This window comes from Myotis nattereri (assembly GCF_964212035.1).
Source record: "Myotis nattereri genome assembly, chromosome: 5".
In the NCBI taxonomy this organism is placed as follows: domain Eukaryota; kingdom Metazoa; phylum Chordata; class Mammalia; order Chiroptera; family Vespertilionidae; genus Myotis; species Myotis nattereri.
Window position 1 is genome coordinate 65,013,863 of NC_138080.1, and position 21,827 is coordinate 65,035,689.

The window sequence follows — 21,827 nt, forward strand, 5'->3', positions numbered from 1 at the left end:
TACATTCTGGACAGGATTTTAGTCCCCTTGGCCAGAGGACCTTGTTCTGGACACAGTTTGCACAGCTATGTATAGGGAAAAAATATTTTAAAATAAGTAAGGGTTTTATTCAACTTAATGTAACTGGTGTCCAGTATTGCCTATTGTGTCTACTGCTTAGATTAAGATGCATACTGGCAGGTGGACTTTCAGAAATATATTTACTTAAGAGAATGAGTAACTTTCTGGGGGGGAAATATCCAAAGGACAGAGAGACTGCGTTATATAAAGTATACCCCAGTCACTGTTAACAAATATTTAGTGATACTAAAAAATGGAAGTGTTTTGCACTCCCCATAAATCACCCATCTTTAAATTTATTGAAGTAATAATAATTGTGGGCTAGTAATAGTTAATCTTAGTTTTGCTCTTAATAATTGTGTGTGTGTGTGTGTGTGTGTATAAAACCTTTCTTAATCTCAGTTTGCTCATCTGTGAAATTAAATAACATTTCTACCTAACTCATAGAATTTTCATGAAGATTAGATTATTATACCTAAAGTATAATAATTATCATGTTAAAGATTTTAATGAAAAACAAAAATGAAATATACCAGGTAAAATATTATGCACTATACCTAAATGACATTTTCTACTTGCTTTGTCTGATAGAGAAAGAACACATCTCAGAAAGTGATTGTAATTAGTGGGAAAAGTGATTATAAGTAAGTACAACCTGAAAAAGTAGCATAAAGAGGAAAAACTAACCTAAAGTTTACAAAAAAAATTATGTTTTAGATAAGACCTGAAAGAAAAATGTATTTTTTCAATAAAAATGTAGATGTATAGTATTCCTGGAATTCATATGTTAAGGGAAATACATTCCATAAGAGGCAAGATTATATGCTAAGGACCAGAGTTGAGAGAGGAAATGTATCACCCAGGGAAGTGAATGAAGTTCAGTGTGAGAGCAACACCATGGGGAAGGGGCATAGGTAATTAAGAAGGATGAAGTTTGAAACTGAAGCAGAGCACAGATTCTAATCTAAATGGTCCTTTACATTATGCTACATGGGGAATATGGAGTCATTACAATAATTTAATCAGAGCATGTAATAATAAGATAACTCTTTGTAGAATTGAGAATGGCTTATAGTGGGAAGACCCTAAAAATTCTTTAGTCAAGAGATAATAGCACAGGGAAAGATGGTGGTAGTTAATATGGAGGAATACACAGAGTAGAGTCACAAGATAATTAAAGATGTAGAACTGACAGTTTTCACTGATTGACTATTATAGTAAATAATTCATGATATGATACATTATGAGAGGAAACATGGAGAAAGGAACAGAGGTTTTATGAGAGAATATGATTAATTACTGTAGCATTATTTTAGATGCCTCAATGCATTTATGTGGAAAGTGTGGTATTGGACCTCAGGAGAGAGGCCTGGGCTGGAGAAGTAAATTCAGAAGCATTTGTACCTGGTACCAATTCAGTATAAAGTGAAAGAGATATACAGGGAGACAATGAGGAGTGACCAATGTAAGAGAGGTTAGGACAGACTTTGAAAGGCTCAAATGCTAATAGTCTAGGGTAGAAAGCTTCCTTAGACTGGTATGGAGTGAGGTAGAAGGAAACCCAAGAGAATTTATGGTTTAGAAGTTGTGGGGGAAAAAAAGTGTTCCAAATAAGCACGATGAAGTTCAGAGCACGTAATGGGAGTGGAGTTTTCAGTGGGATAAGGAAATAGATAAAGCAATCCTATATAATAAAAGGATAATAGGCAAATTGACCCTAACGGTGGAATAACCAGGAACAACCAGCCGCTATGATGTGAACTGACCACCAGGGGGCAGATGCTCAATGTAAGAGCTGCCCCCTGGTGGTCAGTGCACTTTCACAGGGGGAGCATCGCTCAGCCAGAAGCCGGCTCATGGCTGGCCAGTGCAGCAGTGGTGGCAGGAGCCTCTCCCACCTCTGTGGCAGCACTAAGGACATCCAACTAATGGCTTAGGCCCGCTCCCCGGGGACAGCAGACCTAAGCTGTTCGTCAGACATACACTGAAGGCTCCCGGGCTGCTAGAGGGATGTCTGACTGCCACCTTAGGCCAGATCCCCCGGGGAGTGGGCCTAAGCTGTCAGTCGGACATCCCCCAAGGGGTCCCAGACTGCGAGAGGGCGCAGGCTGGGCTGACGGACACCCCCCCACGAGTGCACAAGTTTTTGTGCACTGAACCTCTAGTTGTTGATATTTATCTGTATCCATTTTTCTTTCATTTACTTGTGTGATTGGACAGGATGTAAACTTGTGGCCCAGGATGAAAGAATGGAGAGTATATGGGAAATAATCTTGAGAAAGTGTCTATGAGACTTCCTGGGCTCTGTCTGTGTGTGGTGTCACAGAGGGGCAAAAGTTCTGTTTTTTTAATTTTCTTCTTCAGTGCATAAGAATAGGGAAACTATAGAGTAAGACAGTCAGCTAGTTTCAAGAATTCTTACCGTATACATTGCCATTCATTTTTTCATCAAACATTTTTTGAACACCAACTATTTTCTTAAATAGAGCTAAGCTCTGATGTTATGGGAATATTATGTTGAATCATATGGATTTGTTATTTTAGTGGGTAAAACTAGTTGAAAATTGACAATTATACAATTTTACATTATAAAAGTTATAATCCCTTATATCAGTGATTCTCAACCTTCCTAATGCCGCGACCCTTCAATACAGTTCCTCATGTTGTGGTGACCCCCAATTTCATTGTTACAAATTGAACATAATCAAAGTGTAGTGATTAATCATAAAAACAATATGTAATTATATATGTGTTTTCTGATGGTCTTAGGTGACCCTGTAAAAGGGCCGTTCGACCCCCAAAGAGGTCTTGACCCACAGGTTGAGAACTGCTGCCTTATATTAAGGCTCTCACAATCTAAAGTAAAATTCAGAAAAGGAAACAGAAGTACAAAATAGAGTGTGACACATATTGTACATATTAAAGGCTTTTAGAATGATTTTATTCTCTCATAAAATACATTATAAAATGCAGACTGCATTGACTCAATAGAACTTAGTTTCATGGTATAAAGCAGGGACATGTTAAATGCACAACCTCAAATGTCTGATTTCTCATAATGATGCAATAATAAAAAACAACAACAAAAATATTGAGGATCTCTATAAAAACTATTATTTTTAAGAAAATTATAATAATTTCTAATAACCACTACTTATTAGAAATTTGAATAATATTACAATATATTAATATGATTTGGTATTTAAATCATATTACAATAATAAATCTACACCTTAATTTATACAATGTTAAATGTCAACTATATATATATATTTTTTAAAATATATTTTATTGATTTTTTACAGAGAGGAAGGGAGAGGGATAGAGAGTTAGAAACATCGATGAGAGAGAAACATCGATCACCTGCCTCCTGCACACCCCCTACTGGGGATGTGCCCACAACCAACGTACATGCCTTTGACCGGAACCGAACCTGGGACTCTTCAGTCCACGGGCCGACTCTCTAGCCACTGAGCCAAACTGGTCAGGGCAAATGTCGAATATATTTTAAGAAAAAAACAAGTTTGTTATCACTTGCCCAGACGGTTTTTTAAAAGAGAGAATTCTAAACAGTATAAACATCTATACTTATAATAGAGTAATATGCAAATTAGTCAGGACACCATCACAGTAACGACCAACTGATCAGCAGGCCACGGGAGAAGGCAGAAGGGAGCAAGTGGCAGTTAGGGGGATCAGGCCAGGAGGGGAGAGCAGTTAGGGGCATCAGGCCAGCAGGGGAGCAGTTAGGGGCATCAGGCAGGCAGGCAGGTGAGCGGGTTTGGAGCCAGTGGTTCCGGATTGTGAGAAGGATCCCGGATTGGAGAGGGTGCAGGCCGGGCTGAGGGACCCTCCCCCGTCCCCAGCCCCCGTGAATGAATTTTGTGGACTGGGCCTCTAGTACAGAAATAAATATATGTATTTAAATAAAGCTAAGTAATATTGACTTAAGGAGAGATGAAGTTTGTACATAATATATTTCATAGAGAAGGGATCAGTTGTAGGCCATTGGGCATTTAGGAGTCAAACATGAGTATAGAAACATCCTTTGCCAATAATGTGCAGTTGACACTAGAATAACACAAGAGTTTGAAGTGCAAGAGTCCACCTGTACCTGGATTTTTCCCAATTTACCCATGCAGTTCAGCTGAACTAGGCTCTTCAATTGACACAAGGAGTTCAAACCTGATCCAGCTTAGTTATATGCAGATATTTGATTATGCAGGTGGTTGGTGCCCCTAACCCTGCATTATTCAAGGCTCAACTCTGCCTTTTCTACCATGTGTGTGTCTTCTTTTTCTCCATTTATTCCACTGTTGCTTCTTTTTAGTAAATAAACTAATATGAATTTTTATCTGTTCAGAAAAGAGCAGACACAAGTAGACAAGACAACTGCTATTCCACTTTATACATAATAGTTCTTATCCTGTAAGCATAAAACAGAGTAAAAGGAAGAGCCTAATCAGTTAGGGTCGGAAGTTAGAAAATAAATATCAAAACCAAGCTTGGAATCAGGTAAATTATGTTCCTTGGTGTCATTTGGTATCCTCACATATATTTCTATATGGAAGAAAAATTATGGTAGAAAAATATTTTCTCCCATTTATTTTTAATATGCATTCCATAAACTCTTCACTCCCCTGAAGAGCTGTCTTCTGGATTGTTTGCATCCTTCTCTTTTTTGATAAAGGGAGCAGTTTTACAGATGAGTAAAGAAACTTTTCATCTTATGAATTTCTGATTTTGGATGTATTCCCTCTTCAAATTAATTACTTCATTTCACCACAGGATAAATTTCATAAATAGAAGTTAGGGAAGAATAACTGATGTAGCAAAACTCAGAACAAAATTGTATATAAATGAAAGCTTTATTTTAAAAACTTTATTTTCTTGAAGACAAAATGATTTCCTGCCTTTGGAAATAGGATAATAAGGATGGATTTTTTTCCTCCCGTAAAACATTAAACCAAAATGGATTTCCTATAGCAAACTTATTAATGATGTTTACAGTGAGAACAGTGACAATTATAGTTTATAAATATTGATTTCTAAACTACCTCCAATTAATTATAAATAAACTATCTTACTTTTGATATAGATATTCAGATATTAACATCAAATGTGATTAATATTCAAATATGAATAAATTATAATTGCAAGACTAAATTCTGTCATTAGTGAGATTTAATATTGAGCATCTTGCTACACTTGATTTCACAGTGTTCTGATATTTCAGAACATCATAACAAACAATACAATGAACATGTACTAAGACTCATATGGTTCATATTAAAGTGAATCCACAGGCTATTTATTTTTTTTAAGTTATTAACTTGTTGCAGAATGAATAATTGCCGGAAGGCGGTCCATCCTTGCTGCTTGACACAGTTGCTGCAGGATAGAAACATCTGCACAGCATATGTTTCAAGGGACCTGGCGCATATAGCATACTGTTCTTAATATGTTTGCTCCCCTTAGCGCTGTGTGTTTTAACCAAGGTCACCTCTCCAAGAAAGGTTGTTTTCCCAGGTAGGGATTTTTCCCTGAAGTCAGGGAGGGGATAAAACTCCTTAACTAAGTGCCAGGCGGGTAGTTAATCACTTTAACTACAAACAATCACGATTAAGCTACATAATTTTTACTCCCTGGAATGGAGATAAGAAACGCCCTAACCTTTGCAATAGAAATTGACAGGATTAAAATCAACTGGTATAAGTACGGATGTAACAAGACAATAAACAGCAGAACCTCTCCAGAACTTGGCTGGAGATCCTGGCTGGAGATCCTGGCTAGGCTGCTGATCAACTGAACACTGTCTCTGTGTCCTTCCTTCTTCGCCGACTCCGTCTACGCCTTTGGGAACCCCTGGACCTGCTGGGGTTGGACCCCGGCATCTGGCGCCCGAACAGGGACCCTTAGATAAGTCCCCCCGTACTTGGGATGGATAGGACTGCACCGTAGGATGCTGCAGACCCCCCCCCCCCCCATAGAGGATAAGTAGGGTAAGCGAGTAGTTAGTACAGAACTTAGATTGACAGGATGGGTCATACTGAGTCTAAAGAAAAAAGACTCTGTATTAATCTTTTAACGCATATGCTTGCTAGCAGAGGAGTTAAGGTTACTCCCAGTCAGACAGAAAGTTTTATAGAAGACGTATGTCAATGGCTTCCTGAGGATGGAACTGTTAATTTAGAAACTTGGACTAAAGTAGGAAAGCAATTAAAGAACTATTACAACTACCATGGATCTGAGAAGGTCCTGCCAAATGTCTTTTCCCTCTGGAATTCAATCTGTGACACCTTGGCACCAGAGGCAAAAACGGTTGAACTTTCTCAAAATTTAAATAGTCCCTCGGCTCCACCCAGAGAGGATGCATCATTATTGTCTTCAGCTCAATCTAAAAGCAGTTTAGTTATGCCTACTGATCGGGAGGAGAATAAATATCATAAACATGACCATTGGTCTTTTCCAGTCAGTAGAGAGGAGAGAGGCCCTCCCATTCAAAACAGGCTCCCCAAATTAAAAAGGAAGCCTGTGGCTCCTATGAGCTCCATGTCGAAATTTCAAAGGGCGATAAGAGAAGCTGAAGCTAATGGAGATCTTGAATTCTCACTCTGCTTCCCAGTTGCATATGAGAATGAGTCTGGTGGGGACGGAAACCCCACCTGGGAGCCTATACCTTACAAAGTACTTAAAGAATTAAAATTGGCCTGCTCTGAATATGGACCTCTAGCTCCTTACACACAAACCTTGGTAGAAACCCTAGCCAGTAAATGGATGACTCCTTATGATTGGTCACAGGTTTGTAAAGCCTGTCTCTCAGGAGGCGATTACTTATTAAGGAAAACTGAATATGATGATCTTGCTAAGAAAGCTGTAGCCACTAGCAAAAAAAACAGAAAAGGAATAACCCTAGACATGATATTAGGAGAAGGTGATTTTAACACGGCTCAGGAGCAAATGAATATGCCCACAGAGGCACTTACCAAAGTAACCAGTTGTGCAGTAAATGCCTGGAAATTCTTACCTTATACAGCAGGAAAAACAACCACCCTTACAGTGGTTAAACAGAAGGTCGAGGAACCATATCAGGATTTCCTTTCTCGCCTCATACAGGCAGTCAAGAGAGTAATCAATAACAAAGAGGCAGCCGATATCCTAATCAAACAACTGGCTTTTGAAAATGCTAATAATACCTGTCAGGCTTTATTAAGGCCGATTCGCAGAACAGGAACTATAAATGATTTTATAAAACAGTGTGCTGATGTAAGTCCAGCATTTATACAGGGTGTAGCTATAGCTGCAGCTCTCAAAGGGGAGACATACCCTCAATATGTACAGGGTATAGGACAAGCCAGCAATAATACAGAAAGAAATATGAACTGCTACTCTTGTGGCTTATCTGGGCACTTTAGCAGAGAATGCCCAAATAAAAATAATAATACTCAGGCCAGATGGCAAGCTCCTCGACAGCCTGGAAATACATTAGGGAATAATATTAATCCTCCATAAACCATTTGTCCCCGATGTCAGAAAGGATTCCATTGGGCAAAGGAATGTAGAACAAAATACCATAAAAATGGTCGGCCTTTAAACTCTACAAATAGCTCACAAGGAGGTTATATCCCATCACCTCAATTGGGAAACTTGAGAAGGGGCCAGCCCCAGGCCCTTGCAATAATAGGGGCATCAACCTTCAACCCCTTTGCAAATTTCGATCAGTCAGTGACCTCTTCAGGGCAACCCCAGGCAGTGCAGGATTGGACCTCCACTCAACCCATGCAATACTAACCCCAGACTCACCAGTAGCAGCCATTCCTACAGGAGTGTCTGGGCCGCTGCCTGAGGGAACTGTAGGTTTAATATTAGGACGGAGCTCCACCTCGTTACAGAGGATCTTAGTCATCCCAGGAGTTGTTGATGCAGACTACACAGGAGAAATACAGATTTTACTTTCCCCACCCACCACAACTATACAGATTCAGCCCAACCAGAGAATTGCCCAGTTACTCCTGTTACCAATACATAAAATAGGGACAGCTGTTACCCAGTAAGCTAGAGGGGCCGGAGGCTTTGGATCTAGCGATGCAGCATCTTGGATACAAGAAATCCATGCTACTAGACCTACAAAAATTTTACAAATTCAAGGAAAACCAATTGAAGGTCTATTGGATACAGGAGCAGATGTTTCCTGCATAGCAGGGAAGGATTGGCCCTCTTCATGGCCCACGCATACCACCTCCACTTCCCTAGTAGGACTAGGCAAGGCATCTAATGTAAAAAAGAGTTCTCAGATTTTAACTTGGGTTGATGAAGATCAACATTCAGGAACATTCTGTCCCTATGTAATTACGACTATCTCCTTTACATTATGGGGAAGAGATATCTTGTCTCAAATGAGAGTTCTATTATATAGCCACAGCGGAGTTTGATTTACTCCTGTTACAAAATATTACAAGAAAATGAGTTTAAATATTCCTCTCCTCATCATGTTCTACAACATACTCTATTTGTAGTTAGTATACTAAATGTAGATTCTGAGGGAAATTCCCCGATGTACAGGCATTGGAACCCTGATCTAACTAAACCTAAAGCCCTCGTCAAATGGAGAGACTTGCTTACAGGAGCCTGGAAGGGACCTGATGTACTTTTAACCTGGGGGAGAGGATATGCTTGTATATTTCCACAGGACGCAGTCTCACCTGTGTGGATTCCAGACCGTCTAGTCCGACCTTATGTCTCACCGCCCGCCATCTCTGCCGCATCATAGCACACCTGACCAGTGCCCGTCTGCAGCAGATGTGCAGCCCTGAGCTGGAACAATCTGTCCATTGGGAGGATCACATGTGCCTCCTTTTTGTCTTTCCACATGTCCCAGCTTTGCCCCACATATCCTTTCCTTTTTCCTTTTTTTAAAATCTAACTACTTATTTGCTGGTTCTTTGGCCTTTCTCCTTCTTTCCTGAACAGAGCCTTTTCTAGAATCTCCCTACCCTACTGTTCCAGGAAGGGCACCCCCCTTTTATGCCGTGACTAGGGGTATGTGGTATATGTCCCATACATGGAGTTGTCTTGTGCCAAGAGCCTGACATCCTGGGCTGAGAAAGCCCTGTTCCGGGACTCTCCTTTGTCCTGTATTGGCCCCTCTTACCCTTGTGTCAAGAGGGACCCTCTTCTTACAATCCAATTGCCCATAGCTGTTGTCTGAGCTCTCTGTTCATGCTGAGGTTGAAGCCTCATGGTGGCTGGTACCATGGATCTGTCTTTCACCCAATAGCGTGACCTGGGCCCTCCCTGGAGAAGAAACCTGGGTTCCCCAAGATATGTGATCAATGCCAGGGCCCCACCAGCAGGCAAGGGGATCCCAAGGCAGTTGCTGGGCATGGAGGCCAGAGGGACATAGGCTACCAAGGAGACAGAACTGAACCTCACATCACCCTACTTGGCCTAGAGATGGCTGGTAGTCAAAGACGGGTAAGACCCCACAGGGTGGGGCAACCTAAGACAGGCACAGTCGGGGGCCAGTAGGAGAGAACTTGGGGTTCAACAAAGGTGGGGCACAGATCCTCACCCCCCCAATGGTTCAGGGGCTTGAACACTCGCCCCTTCTGAGGAAGGTCTCCTTTCCCCATGGCTGCTTCCCGCTTCTCACGCCCAGCTCAGATCGGGACCCAGGTAAAGAAAGAGACTGGCTGATAGCAGCTGCCCTCTCATTGCAACAGGACTTGTTTCCCATTTCTACCTTGGACCACGGGGAAAGGGTCAGCTGAAGGAAAAGGCTGTGTCAGGATGCTGCCTTCTTCCCTTTCTTCTCCCTCTTTTTTCTAAACACTTCTATGCCTTGTAGTTCTTTTGCTTTCTCTTCTTTTTCTCTCTACTACCCTCCATCTTCCATATCAGCTGACCCAGAGGGCACAGCTTACTCCTCCTCGGACACCGACACCACCATCAACCATGGCCCTGATGGACCTTTTGATGCAGCCCTTCAACTCGCTGACGCTTTGGAAAGCCCATCGCCAGTGACGCCCCACGCTAGCCAGACCAACAAAGACAATCAAACCAACAACTTAAGGACAGATGAAATCCCTTGACTGAAGAGGCCGGCAACCCTCTACAGGAACAGGGCTCCTTGTGCGCTCCATCCACTATGTTTATAGTTATGCTCACTGTCATTGCTTGCTAGTCTTCTTCTGAGTCTTAAGCGGCCAATCTGAGAGGTGGCCACTGATTTGCATGCGCTATCATTTAAAAAATAAAAAAGGGGGAATTTGCCGGAAGCTGGTCCATCCTTGCTGCTTGACACAGTCGCTGCAGGATAGAAACATCTGCACAGCATATGTTTCAAGGGACCTGGCGCATATAGCATACTGTTCTTAATATGTTTGCTCCCCTTAGCGCTGTGTGTTTTAACCAAGGTCACCTCTCCAAGAAAGGTTGTTTCCCCAGGTAGGGATTTTTCCCTGAAGTCAGGGAGGGGATAAAACTCCTTAACTAAGTGCCAGGCAGGTAGTTAATCACTTTAACTACAAACAATCACGATTAAGCTACATAATTTTTACTCCCTGGAATGGAGATAAGAAATGCCCTAACCTTTGCAATAGAAATTGACAGGATTAAAATCAACTGGTATAAGTACGGATGTAACAAGACAATAAACAGCAGAACCTCTCTGGAGATCCAGACCAGAACTTGGCTGGAGATCCTGGCTAGGCTGCTGATCAACTGAACACTGTCTCTGTGTCCTTCCTTCTTCGCCGACTCCGTCTACGCCTTTGGGACCCCCTGGACCTACTGGGGTTGGACCCTGGCAAATAATCACATGTAGGAAGTGCTGTGAGATCAAAACTCCTTGTAATTGTATATAACATACAAATGTGATTAATTTATTTGTGCCATGAATACTTGAGTATCTTTTTTTTAAAATATATTTTATTGATTTTTTACAGAGAGGAAAGAAGAGGGATAGAGAATTAGAAACATTGATGAGAGAGAAACATTGATCAGCCGCCTCCTGCACACTCCCCACTGGGGATGTGCCCGCAACAAAGGTGCATGCCTTTGACTGGAATCGAACCTGGGACCCTAGAGTCTGCAGGCCGACGCTCTATCCACTGAGCCAAGCCAGTTAGGGAGAGAATCTTTTATGAATAAACAAAACATGCTTTGATAATGATACTAACTACTGTGATTATTGTTTGGTAAAGGATAACAGAAACATGCCCCAATAACTCAAGGCCAAGGTAATGAGAGAGGGGCAGTTACAGAGGTTTTTTAAAGCAAAGAAAAACATGAAAAATTTTGTAGAGGAGTTTTTTGTTTGTTTGTTTGTTTTTTACATAGACTTTGAAGAAATAGAGGAAAGGCAATGTAATGAGAAAATAATGAGCAAGGATATAAGAAAGTGTCATAAATGTATAGAAAATAGTATTGTATTTTTGTTGGACAGAAGAGGGAGTAAATTCTGAGAAAAAAACACACCTTGAAACTAGATTTTTTGGGAATATTTAAAGTTATTCTGAATAGTGGAGTATGTATTTCAGTTGAATATAGAGAAAATTGTGTTTTTTAGAGGAAAATATTTTATACCCTACATTTTAACTTAATTTTACATCAGAACACCTTTCCATATTAATATTCTTGAAAAATGTAATTTTTTAAGAGAACACAGTAATCCATATGGATAAATGAAATTTGGTCATTCACATACAGGAAACAGCTAAGTTGCTTTCAGATTTTACTGTTAGAAATAATATTTTAATGGCATTCTTTTTATTTTGATAGCTTTTTGAACATTTCTCCTCTTTTGTCACGACATAGTGAAATTATTATGTCCAAAGAAATAAAATTACTAGGTCTAACATAAAAATAATATTTTCTTAATAAACCACAAACCTGCCTTTTATAGCAATCCTTTCAATATCTGACTTACTAAGTTATAGGTTCTATGATTTCATGGGCAGTAGTTGTCTATTTGGCATCTATTCATCACAGGGCCAATTATATTAACTATATTTCCTTGTTTTCTGTATTCTTGGTAATCTGACCTTTGGGGGCTTTATGTACCTTACCAAAGCTAGAGAATACCCAGAGATAATAACAACTTGTCTCTGAACGAGCCTTTTCCATACAAACCAACCAGTCCTGAATCTGTACCACAGCCATCCTCTTATCTCTCACGCACCAAGCCAATATACTCACTCCTTAAATCATTCTAGAGCTAGGTGCCAGGCAACTGTACAACCACCCCTACATCTCAGAGCCTGCAGGAATTATTCAGACTAGCCAAATCCAAGCTGTATACTCTACCCTGCTTTGCATTTCCAGGGATACTACAATAAATACTTTGGCCTTGGCTTCCTCCTGTCTCCTGCTTCTGCCTCCTGTCCCAGTGCATCCCTAAGTGCATGCTTGGTGTAGCATGCCCCCTTTTCTCAGGAAATGTAAGTAATGAATAAGATTTTTTTTTCAATGGCATTAGCCTCTCCATGTCATCAGTCACCCCCACAAATTAAAATCCCAAGGGTATAAATTTCAGGACAGCCTGTAATTCATTTTTTTATCCTGAAATTAAGTGATGGTACCTGTAATATTAAATGACAATCTGTAGATTTCTACAAGACTGTGGAAGAAGAGGTTATCTGAGGTAAGACTTTGAATGCTAATCAGAATTAGACTGTGGTTGCCTAGAATTTGGTATTTTTACCAAGACATTTAGAATATTGTTTTGACTTACAGCATACTATATTTATGCTATGAGAAATATTTTCAAGCTATTATTTAAACCTAGCCATCACTCCTCTTCTGGTCTCCTTCCCCCAACCTCCCTGTCCGTCATTTGAATTGGTGGCTGGCCTGATTGCCTTCAGGATTGAAATTCAGGTAGCAGTGTAAGGCTGGATTGGGACTGTCAGAAAGAGAGACAGTGATGACTATGTCAGAAGCTTTTTTTCTCTTCCTTTTCACCTAGAAGATGTCTAATACAATCATAAGGGACTGTTTGCATGGAATAATCTCAAAGTTTGTTTAGTAGTAACTGGTACAGTAGTACACTTCCAAGTTGTTAAAAAAATACCTTTTTGAAAGAAACAAGTCAGTAAGAAATGGTTTGGGAAACCAGTAATTCATGTAGTTGACTCAGTATGTAAATAAATGTTACATTTAAAATTGTATTCCTTTCATGTATGCCTGGATTGGTTTTCTTTAAAATTTCCTTTTTAATCCTCTATAGTTCTCTTGCAAACATTTATTTTGACCATTGAAATGTGTGTTAGCTTCTTTATGTAAGTTGACTTAAACTACAATAGTAAGGAAGCATTGGAAATTCTCTCATCTGGTAGTTCTATGTGTTGATCTTGAAAATGAAAATAATTTGTTACTCTGCTATTAAAGATAAGGAATTCTGTATTAGTTTTGAATATAAATACCAGAAAAGGCAATCTCAAAAATGAAGTAAAAAACGGGATAGGTAATGAGTAATTAATTAAATAAAAGAGTAATAAAATGTGATATTGATTAATGGTATTACCACAAGTATGTCATTTAGATGATTAGATGGACTTGTCACAGCTCAAATAAAAATATGCCCAAAGCAGCAGTTTCCTATAAGTGGTGTTTCAGTGTCAACTAGCTCTGAATATCTGATGTTGTAACATCACTTCAGGCAATCTTTCAGGAAGGACTGTAATAACATGGCAGCTTTGTGTAGTCTTAAATCCCCTTAGGAGAGTCAGGTGTCAGGATGATATGCATACAAGTAGGAAATAAGATTACTCTCATGCCCAAGCTTACCAGTACTGGAAAAGGTTGTGCTAAAAATTCTGGGCAAAACTACAAAAGGTATAAGGAGCATCTTAGGATAATGTAATTTGACAGTTATTTTTCTTAGAGACTGATCCCAAATCATTTCATGTGTAACTATATTACATTGTGAGAGCCAAAAAACATGTAAAGAACTATTTAATTCTACAAAGTAGCTATTAATTGACCTAATGAAAAAGAAAATGCTTATCATCTTTGCCAGTATGCTTTAGGGAAAAATCTTCTGGACCCCACTGGATATATGAATGTACATTTCTGTAGAGTGCCCCTAAAAGGATTCACTCATTTAAACAGCAACACAAATTACCCAACAAAAATTGCTCAGTGGTTGAAAATAAATAAGTATTGACCAAAATTCCAAGGAAAGGAAACAAACAAATATACAAGCAAACTTAAATCGTTGGGTTTTTTTTTCGTTTTTTTTTTTTTTTTTTTTTTTTTTTTTTTAAGAACAGAGCCAGGCATTTAGATTTGCTTAGTTAAGCCACTTGAGACTTAATTCTTTCTGTCATTTCATTTTTCTTATTTATTCTGCCTGCCCTTGGGCTTTTTTCCCTTTTGTGTTTTACTAAAAGTAGAAAGAAATATAAGATTTCACTTCCCATATATAAAGACAAATCTACATGTACATAGTTCTTTCTTTCTAACTGCTATCTTCTAATATTCTGCCTTCCCCTCTTTATGCCATATTGTGCCATACTGTTTGATCAGCTTGCATTTTTAAAATTTTATTTTTCCTCCAGAACACTTGCAATCAGATTTCTACTGATAACCACCTTCAGCTCATGATGATGTACAAAATGCTGCAATGTTGCCCTCATAATACATGTGTGTGCTATAATATCTCTTCTCCGTAATTTGTTGCATATGCCCACAGACAGCTTTCTAGCTCTCAGGTTCTAGCTCATGGTTGTCCTCAATTGTCATTCTGGACATTGATCTGTAACATCACCACCAAATCAGTGACGCCAGTAATTCCCTCCAGGTTCTTTTACAATATCAAACTGAACTAAAGAGACATCTTCTTTTGCCCTCTGCTTCTCCTTGTGTTACAATTGTACTTGTCTTAGGATTTGTTTCCTTTTACATATCATCTTCATGATTATATAAGCATATTTACTTTGCTGGTGTTGGTAATATGAGTTAGTTGCTTTGGAAAGTTTTTCAAAATAGCAACTTATACGTGTATTTAAATAGTATCTCAATGTGCCTAAGTTATGTTTTAATGCTACTCAGTGAGAGAGCTTCCTGAATACAGTGGTGAAAAGCCCAAAAGCATAAGGGGTATTTTATATTATTGGAGTTAGTACTTTTAATGTCTGCAGGCAAAAATTTCTCCAAACCTCTCTTGGATGAAAGTACCTGAGAGGTTGAAAATATTCAAGGATCACTTTCTGCATGCTAGAAGGGATTTGCAGGTTTCTTAACGCTAAGAAAAGCCAAAAATATGTTATGAAATTTTTATTTCTTCTTTGCAGATAAATTTTTCTCTAAATCTTCAGTGATTTTTATTATACAGATGTTTTTGCTTCTTTTAAAGGTATGCAGCTATATTAACTTCAATAACAGAAATTTGTAAAACTTTGCAGCATTTATATAGAATAGCTAGTTGTTTATACATACTTTCTAGTGGCAGTTCTTCCCCAAATAATAGGAAATTAATGTTTACTTGATTTTTTAATCTGTAAAATAGGCTATAGCTAAACAGCAAAAAAGAAAAAGAAAAAGAAATTTAATGAATTTTTGCACCACAGCCAAGATGCCTTGAAGCACACACAAATACACACACACACACACACACACACACACACCCCACATATACAAACACACACATTCACATTAGTGTAAGTAATGGCCCTAAAGAGGCCCATGTACTAATCCCCATAGTCTATAAATATATATTAACTTACATGGCAAAATACTTTACAGATATAACTAAATTAAGGATCTTAACTATCCTGGACATATGGGTTATCTGGATGGGCCCATTGTAATCACAGAGCTGCAGGAGTGTAGGGTAATGGCAGCAGAGTCAGACAAAGTTTAAAGATGCTATGCTGCTGGCTTTTAATATGGAAGAGGGGGCCACAAGTCAATGAATATAGGCAGCCTTTAGAAGCAGGAAAATGCAAGGAAATGGATTCTCTCCTAAATCTTTGAGGGGGAACCCATCCCCGAATACTCATTTTAGTTTTTTTTAAACATTTATTTTATTGATTTCAGGGAGGAAGGGAGAGGGAGAGATAGAAACATCAAATGATGAAAGAGAATCATTGATTGGCTGTCTCCTGCACACCCCTTACTGGGGATCGAGCCTGCAACCCCACCTGGGCCCTTGACCTGAATCAAACCCAGAAACCTTCAGTATGCAGGCTGACGCAGTATCCACTGAGCCAAACTAGCTAGGGCTGAATACTCATTTTTAGATTTCTGTGCTCAAAAATTTTAAGGTGATCAAACAAGAAAGACAAACAAAAACACATAGACACAGACAACACTATGGTGGTTACCAGAGGGAAGGAGGTGGTGTGTAGTAAATGATAAAGGGGGTCAAATATATAGTGATGGAAGATGATTTGACTTTGGGTGGTGAGCACACAATAAAATATACAAATGATGTATCATAGAGTTGTACGCTTGAAACCTGTGTAATTTTATTAACCAATGTCAGACCGATAAATTTAATATTTTAGAAAAAGAATTCTAAGATAACACATTTGTTTTAAGCCACTGTATTTATAGTAATTTGTTACAGAGGCAATAGGTACATGTATATGTAGATGTACATATGTATGTATGTATGTATATATAGTTGATTGTGGGTTTGTTTATCTACAGAGAAGGGTTCAGAGACAAGTTAAAATAGTCCTTACATGGCTTAGCATTCTGGCTCCCTGTCATTTGGACTCTACATTATCTGCATAGCCCAAGCAATCTCAAGCACAAAGTTTGGTTTAAGGGGCAAAGACTGGCAGCAACATATTGCACCAGATAGAATGGAATGATACTATTATGTGAAAGAAGAAGTTACTAACACAAGCTTTTAATTATTCAAAGATAAATGCTTTTTACCTAACGTACAAAGTCCAACAAAGACAGTGATGATCTGGATCAGGAACATAAGTAAATATTACCCATAAATAAGTGCCATCGGAGAGCCAAGTGATAACAAAAGTATACCACAAACTTTGAAATTCATTTTGACATTGACAATTTTGATATTCACAATGGTATTTTTAGTAAATAAAATGAAACATTGTTTCAGTCTTCCACCTAGCTTTTCCTCCTAAACCCTAAGTTTTCCATTCTTCAAATATTTCATTAAACTTTCAATATATTTTCTTCAGTATATGTTTTGTATTTTTTAAGTGACATATTTAAATCAGGTCATTTCTAAACTCAAGCATTAGCAAAAATGACTTTCAGGTATTGTCCAATATGAATGACACTCTTGAATCAGAAATCTATACAAATACTTTTCCTCTAGCATTGGTAAGTATTATTCTATAATATTTTGTTATTTGTACTGGAAAAGGGAAAATTTGATGTTTTGCATTACCCTTTGTTAGGGATTCTGCTTTTCCTCTGGAGTTTACCAAGGATACTATTTTATCTTTCATTGACATTAAAAAACTCAAGATAGGATTATATATTTTGAAATGGAACACAGATTGTGTTTATATATGAAATACTTTCCCCTAGATATTATAGAGCCCTCCATCATATTTGTCAGCCTTAGTCCCAATATTGCATCTTCAAGGAGATCTTCCCAGACCATATTATTTAAAAGTGTGACAACCAACCTTTCTCCCATCCAGTTATTTTTACGTTTATTTTTTTCCTTAGCATTTACTATCTTCTAATATAAAATTTACTAATATATCATGTCCGCCTTTACTAGGATTAGGGTAGGAACTCTGATCAGTTTCTTTCACCTGGCATATTTTCAACATCTAGGATATTTGGGAATAAATAGCTATATGAATGGATGATTTTTTTATTTTATTTTTATATTTGTCTTGTATTGCTTGAACACTATTGATCTGAAGACTTAAACATTTCTCAGGTTATGAAAGCATTCTTCTATTATTTCGCTGTTGTTTTTTTACCTTGAAACTTCAGAGTCTCTTTTATCAAAATTTTTCTTTTTTTTTTTTTGCATAGAGTTGGTAAATTTTCTCTGTCTATATGAGGATTCAATATGAGGAATTGGAATACATACCAAGATTTTCGGATCATCATTCCAGTACTTTATGTAATCAGAGAGATTGAAATAACGTTTACATTTACTGAGTTATACTTTGTTAAGCCACCTATTCATAACCTGTGGATGATCAAAGGAGTGCCTGATTTTTAACATATTTGTTACTCCTTTGTCATGGATCTACCAATTTGCTAAAGCAGTGATCCAATTATTTGGCTCAGTTTTCCTAGTTCACAATGAGGTATAGCTGTCTTTTCCCCAGTTCTGTTCTTGTGTAGCTGCTCAAGTAAACAGTGAACTTGAACTAAATTTCCCATGGCTTCATCACCCTCCATTGTTTTTTTGGATTCTGATGAGGTTCTTCTGCATCAGACTGCAATTCATATAATACTTAAACCTACTTTATAACCTGTTTCATTCATTTCCAAAGAAGGATCTTGCTCTTAATTTTGGACTAATTTTGCTCTCAAACATAACTTTAATTATAATTTAAAAACACACACATAATAAATGTCTCAATTTGTGGCATGTGGTTTTTCAGTATTTTCTATTTAGCATAGAAATATTTCTTGTTTGTTTTTCAAACTCTAATCATAATCACAATAGACACCCTGTAACTGCATGTGCTCATGTCTGAACTAATGAGAAGCAAATGAGAATCATTTCATCAAGCATGCAAGTGTATGAAATTGTCTAGTTCAGCTTAAGTGCTTTAAAGACACAATCTCATTCTGGAAAGTTATGTCAAATTATGTCTACATAGGATAGCCCTTGCGAATAGTTGGTTTTTATGGAAATTTTGTAATAGAACTTCAAACTTGTTTTTATTGACTTTCCAAACTGTGTTCATTTCTCTTTTCTTTTTCAATCTGGTATTCATAACCACTTTCTCCATTTTATGAAATATTTTAATTTTCTTTCCAAATTCTTGAGAATGGCAACCAAATGGTTTCATATTTACTTTTATCTGCAGACGTAAGAACTTTCAATTTATATATATTTTCTTAAATGTGTTAAATATGATTTTCTAAATTCTAACTATGGCTAATATTTTTTCTATTCCTTTTAGAGACTCAATTGTAATAATTTTTTCATCATAAATAACATTAAATGTTTAATTAATAGTCTTCATGCTATCTGTGTGATTTCATGCACCTGACTTAATCTCTGAACTTCAGTTCTCTTATGTATGAAATACATAGATTCAAGAAGATAATAAATCAAAGCTTCTTTTAAACACTAAAACTCTTATGACTTTTTTGTCACCCATGAGTTTGTTTCTTGTTAGATGAAATTAAGCTAAAAATAAAAATTATTTTACATTGTAACTCATGGGTATGTAAGTTTTAAAAATTAATATTAGCAACATTAATGCAAATACAAGGGAAAAGAAAAAGTGTTTTTCCGTGAGCATGGATTTTTAAATCGAACTTTACAAAAGGGAAGATTCTTAAACATGGAGAAATTTTTTAAAATATCCAAAATATATGTGAACTCCAGAGAATAATGGTAAGAAGAAAGAGGCTTAGAATTTACTGGGTTTTGTATAAAATGCCAACAAAAACAGATAGTTGTTATTTGTTTTTATTTGATGATTGGAGAAGGAACGTGGTTTTTCTAGATATTGTTTGGTTGAGATGAATGACAAAGCAGATATTTGTGATTTTTCATTCCAGTAAGAAAAATAATCTTCAAGCAGGGCAGTTAAGTCTTAAAGGGGATTGATCTTCAACATATTGTGCTACACACACACACACACACACACACACACACACACACACACGCCCACACACATCACACAAAACTAAAACAATTGTAAGAACAACCAGGTACTGTAATAACCTGGCTGTCATCATGCCTCCATAAAGTTTCAATCTTGCAGCTGAGATAAAAGCAAGATAAAACAAACAAACAAAAAAGAAAAAGAAGACAAAACAACAAAAACCTGTTGTCTTAGAACAGAAATAAAATTAAAGCAATGAAAAACAAAACAAATCAAAACACTACCACCTGCTAACTTGGCCTTTAGACCAAACTCTGAAATCAATCCATTTACTTGGATTTTATTTGCCCCAGGCTAACAGCCTGGTGGTTCAGTGGAAAGGCAGCCGTCTGATTGGTTTCATTCTAATCTTTAATCTTTTTTTCTCAAAATCATGTGCTGTGAAAAGGCTGCTGTTAGAATTATCTGTGGAGTCAGCAAGCACTTACTTGATGTGCATAAAAGTCATTAAACTAAAAATCATATTTGCTCACTTCAAAAAAAACCCAAAGGAAACTAAACTCATTTTTGGAAACTTCTGTTTTTTCCTCACTGTTAATTTATATGAAAAAAAGGGATAAAACGGATATTAAAATAGTATTTGGTGTACCGTAATTGGCATCCTTGAACTATATTTCTCGAGTGGGTCATTACTGCTATATAGTCACACTGCAACTTTAAGCACAATGTTTTGCCCCTCTCAAAACCTAGATTCACAGTGCTAGTCACATGCACCCACTTTAATGCTTATTTATTATTTTTTGTTCTCAGTGACTTATTTAAGTAAACGTTAGAATTCCCCAGTTAGATTTTTCTCTGTTCACACAAAATATTCTGCATCATTCATAGAAAAACACAGGCTGATTCCTTTTTAGTCATTCTTATTTGCTGTTACTAGCATCTGTCCATCTGCAGGCTCTTGGAAAAATATGGATGTTATTTCTTACATTATTTCCCATTCAGTTAAATTTATTAGGTAGTATCCAGGAAAGTTGTACATTTTACAAAATATACAGAAATGTAAGGAAGATATATATTCTTTAATTTCATAATTTATCTTAATTTCTTAAGATAAAAGCCTTCTAATATTAAAATCAACCTAAGGTGTTTGAAATGTTGTTTTATATGTGTAATTAAAATAAATAATATGATACCCTAAGTAACATCTTTGCAAATTTTTGAAATTTAGAAACCTACTGGATAACTAAGGGAACAAGCCTATAGATTTGACTCATGCATTTTGATACAGAAATTGTGAAGTGTGCTCATGTTCTTTTAAAACTGCCTTTCAGAATTTAGTAATGTGTCACATTGCTTTTGAATCTGACTGGTTGGGCAAATGTTTTGTTTTTAGGAACTTTCTCTTTAAAGAATTTAAAAGCTGGAGAAAGAGTCAGTCCTGCCCTATAAATTGAGGGGTTGGACCTGTGGGATTTAAAGTTTCTGTGACTAAGATTCTGTGCTGTTAATTTTTCACAGCAGTGGCCAGTAGTGGAATTAAAAAAAAAAAAAGTATGGGATGATAAATGCACTTCTAATGAGGGAAAAGGAAACTTAGGAACCTTTAAAAAGGCATAAAGTAAGTAGTTTATCTTTTTTTTTTTGTTTTTGGTATAAGGCCCTAACAGCCTTTTGTTTGCCTTTCTTCATATCTATATATATAAAAGGCTAATATGCAAAAGTGTCCACTCAGGAGTTTGACCCAGAGACCGGGAGTTTGATCGCTTGCTATGACATGTGCTGACCACGAGCTGGCGCAGAATGAAGGAAGGCCCTGGTCGGCAGCCAGAAGGCCCCAATTGGCCATGATTGCTGGCCAGGCCTAAGATCCCTACCCGTGCATGAATTTTGTTCACCGGGCCTCTAGTCTATTTATAATCCTAATATATAAAAACCCAGGGTCCATAATGACTGACCAAAGGCTCAATCGAACACCAGAAGTCAGTCCTGCAGTCAGTGCTGATTGCCATGGTGACCCAGCAT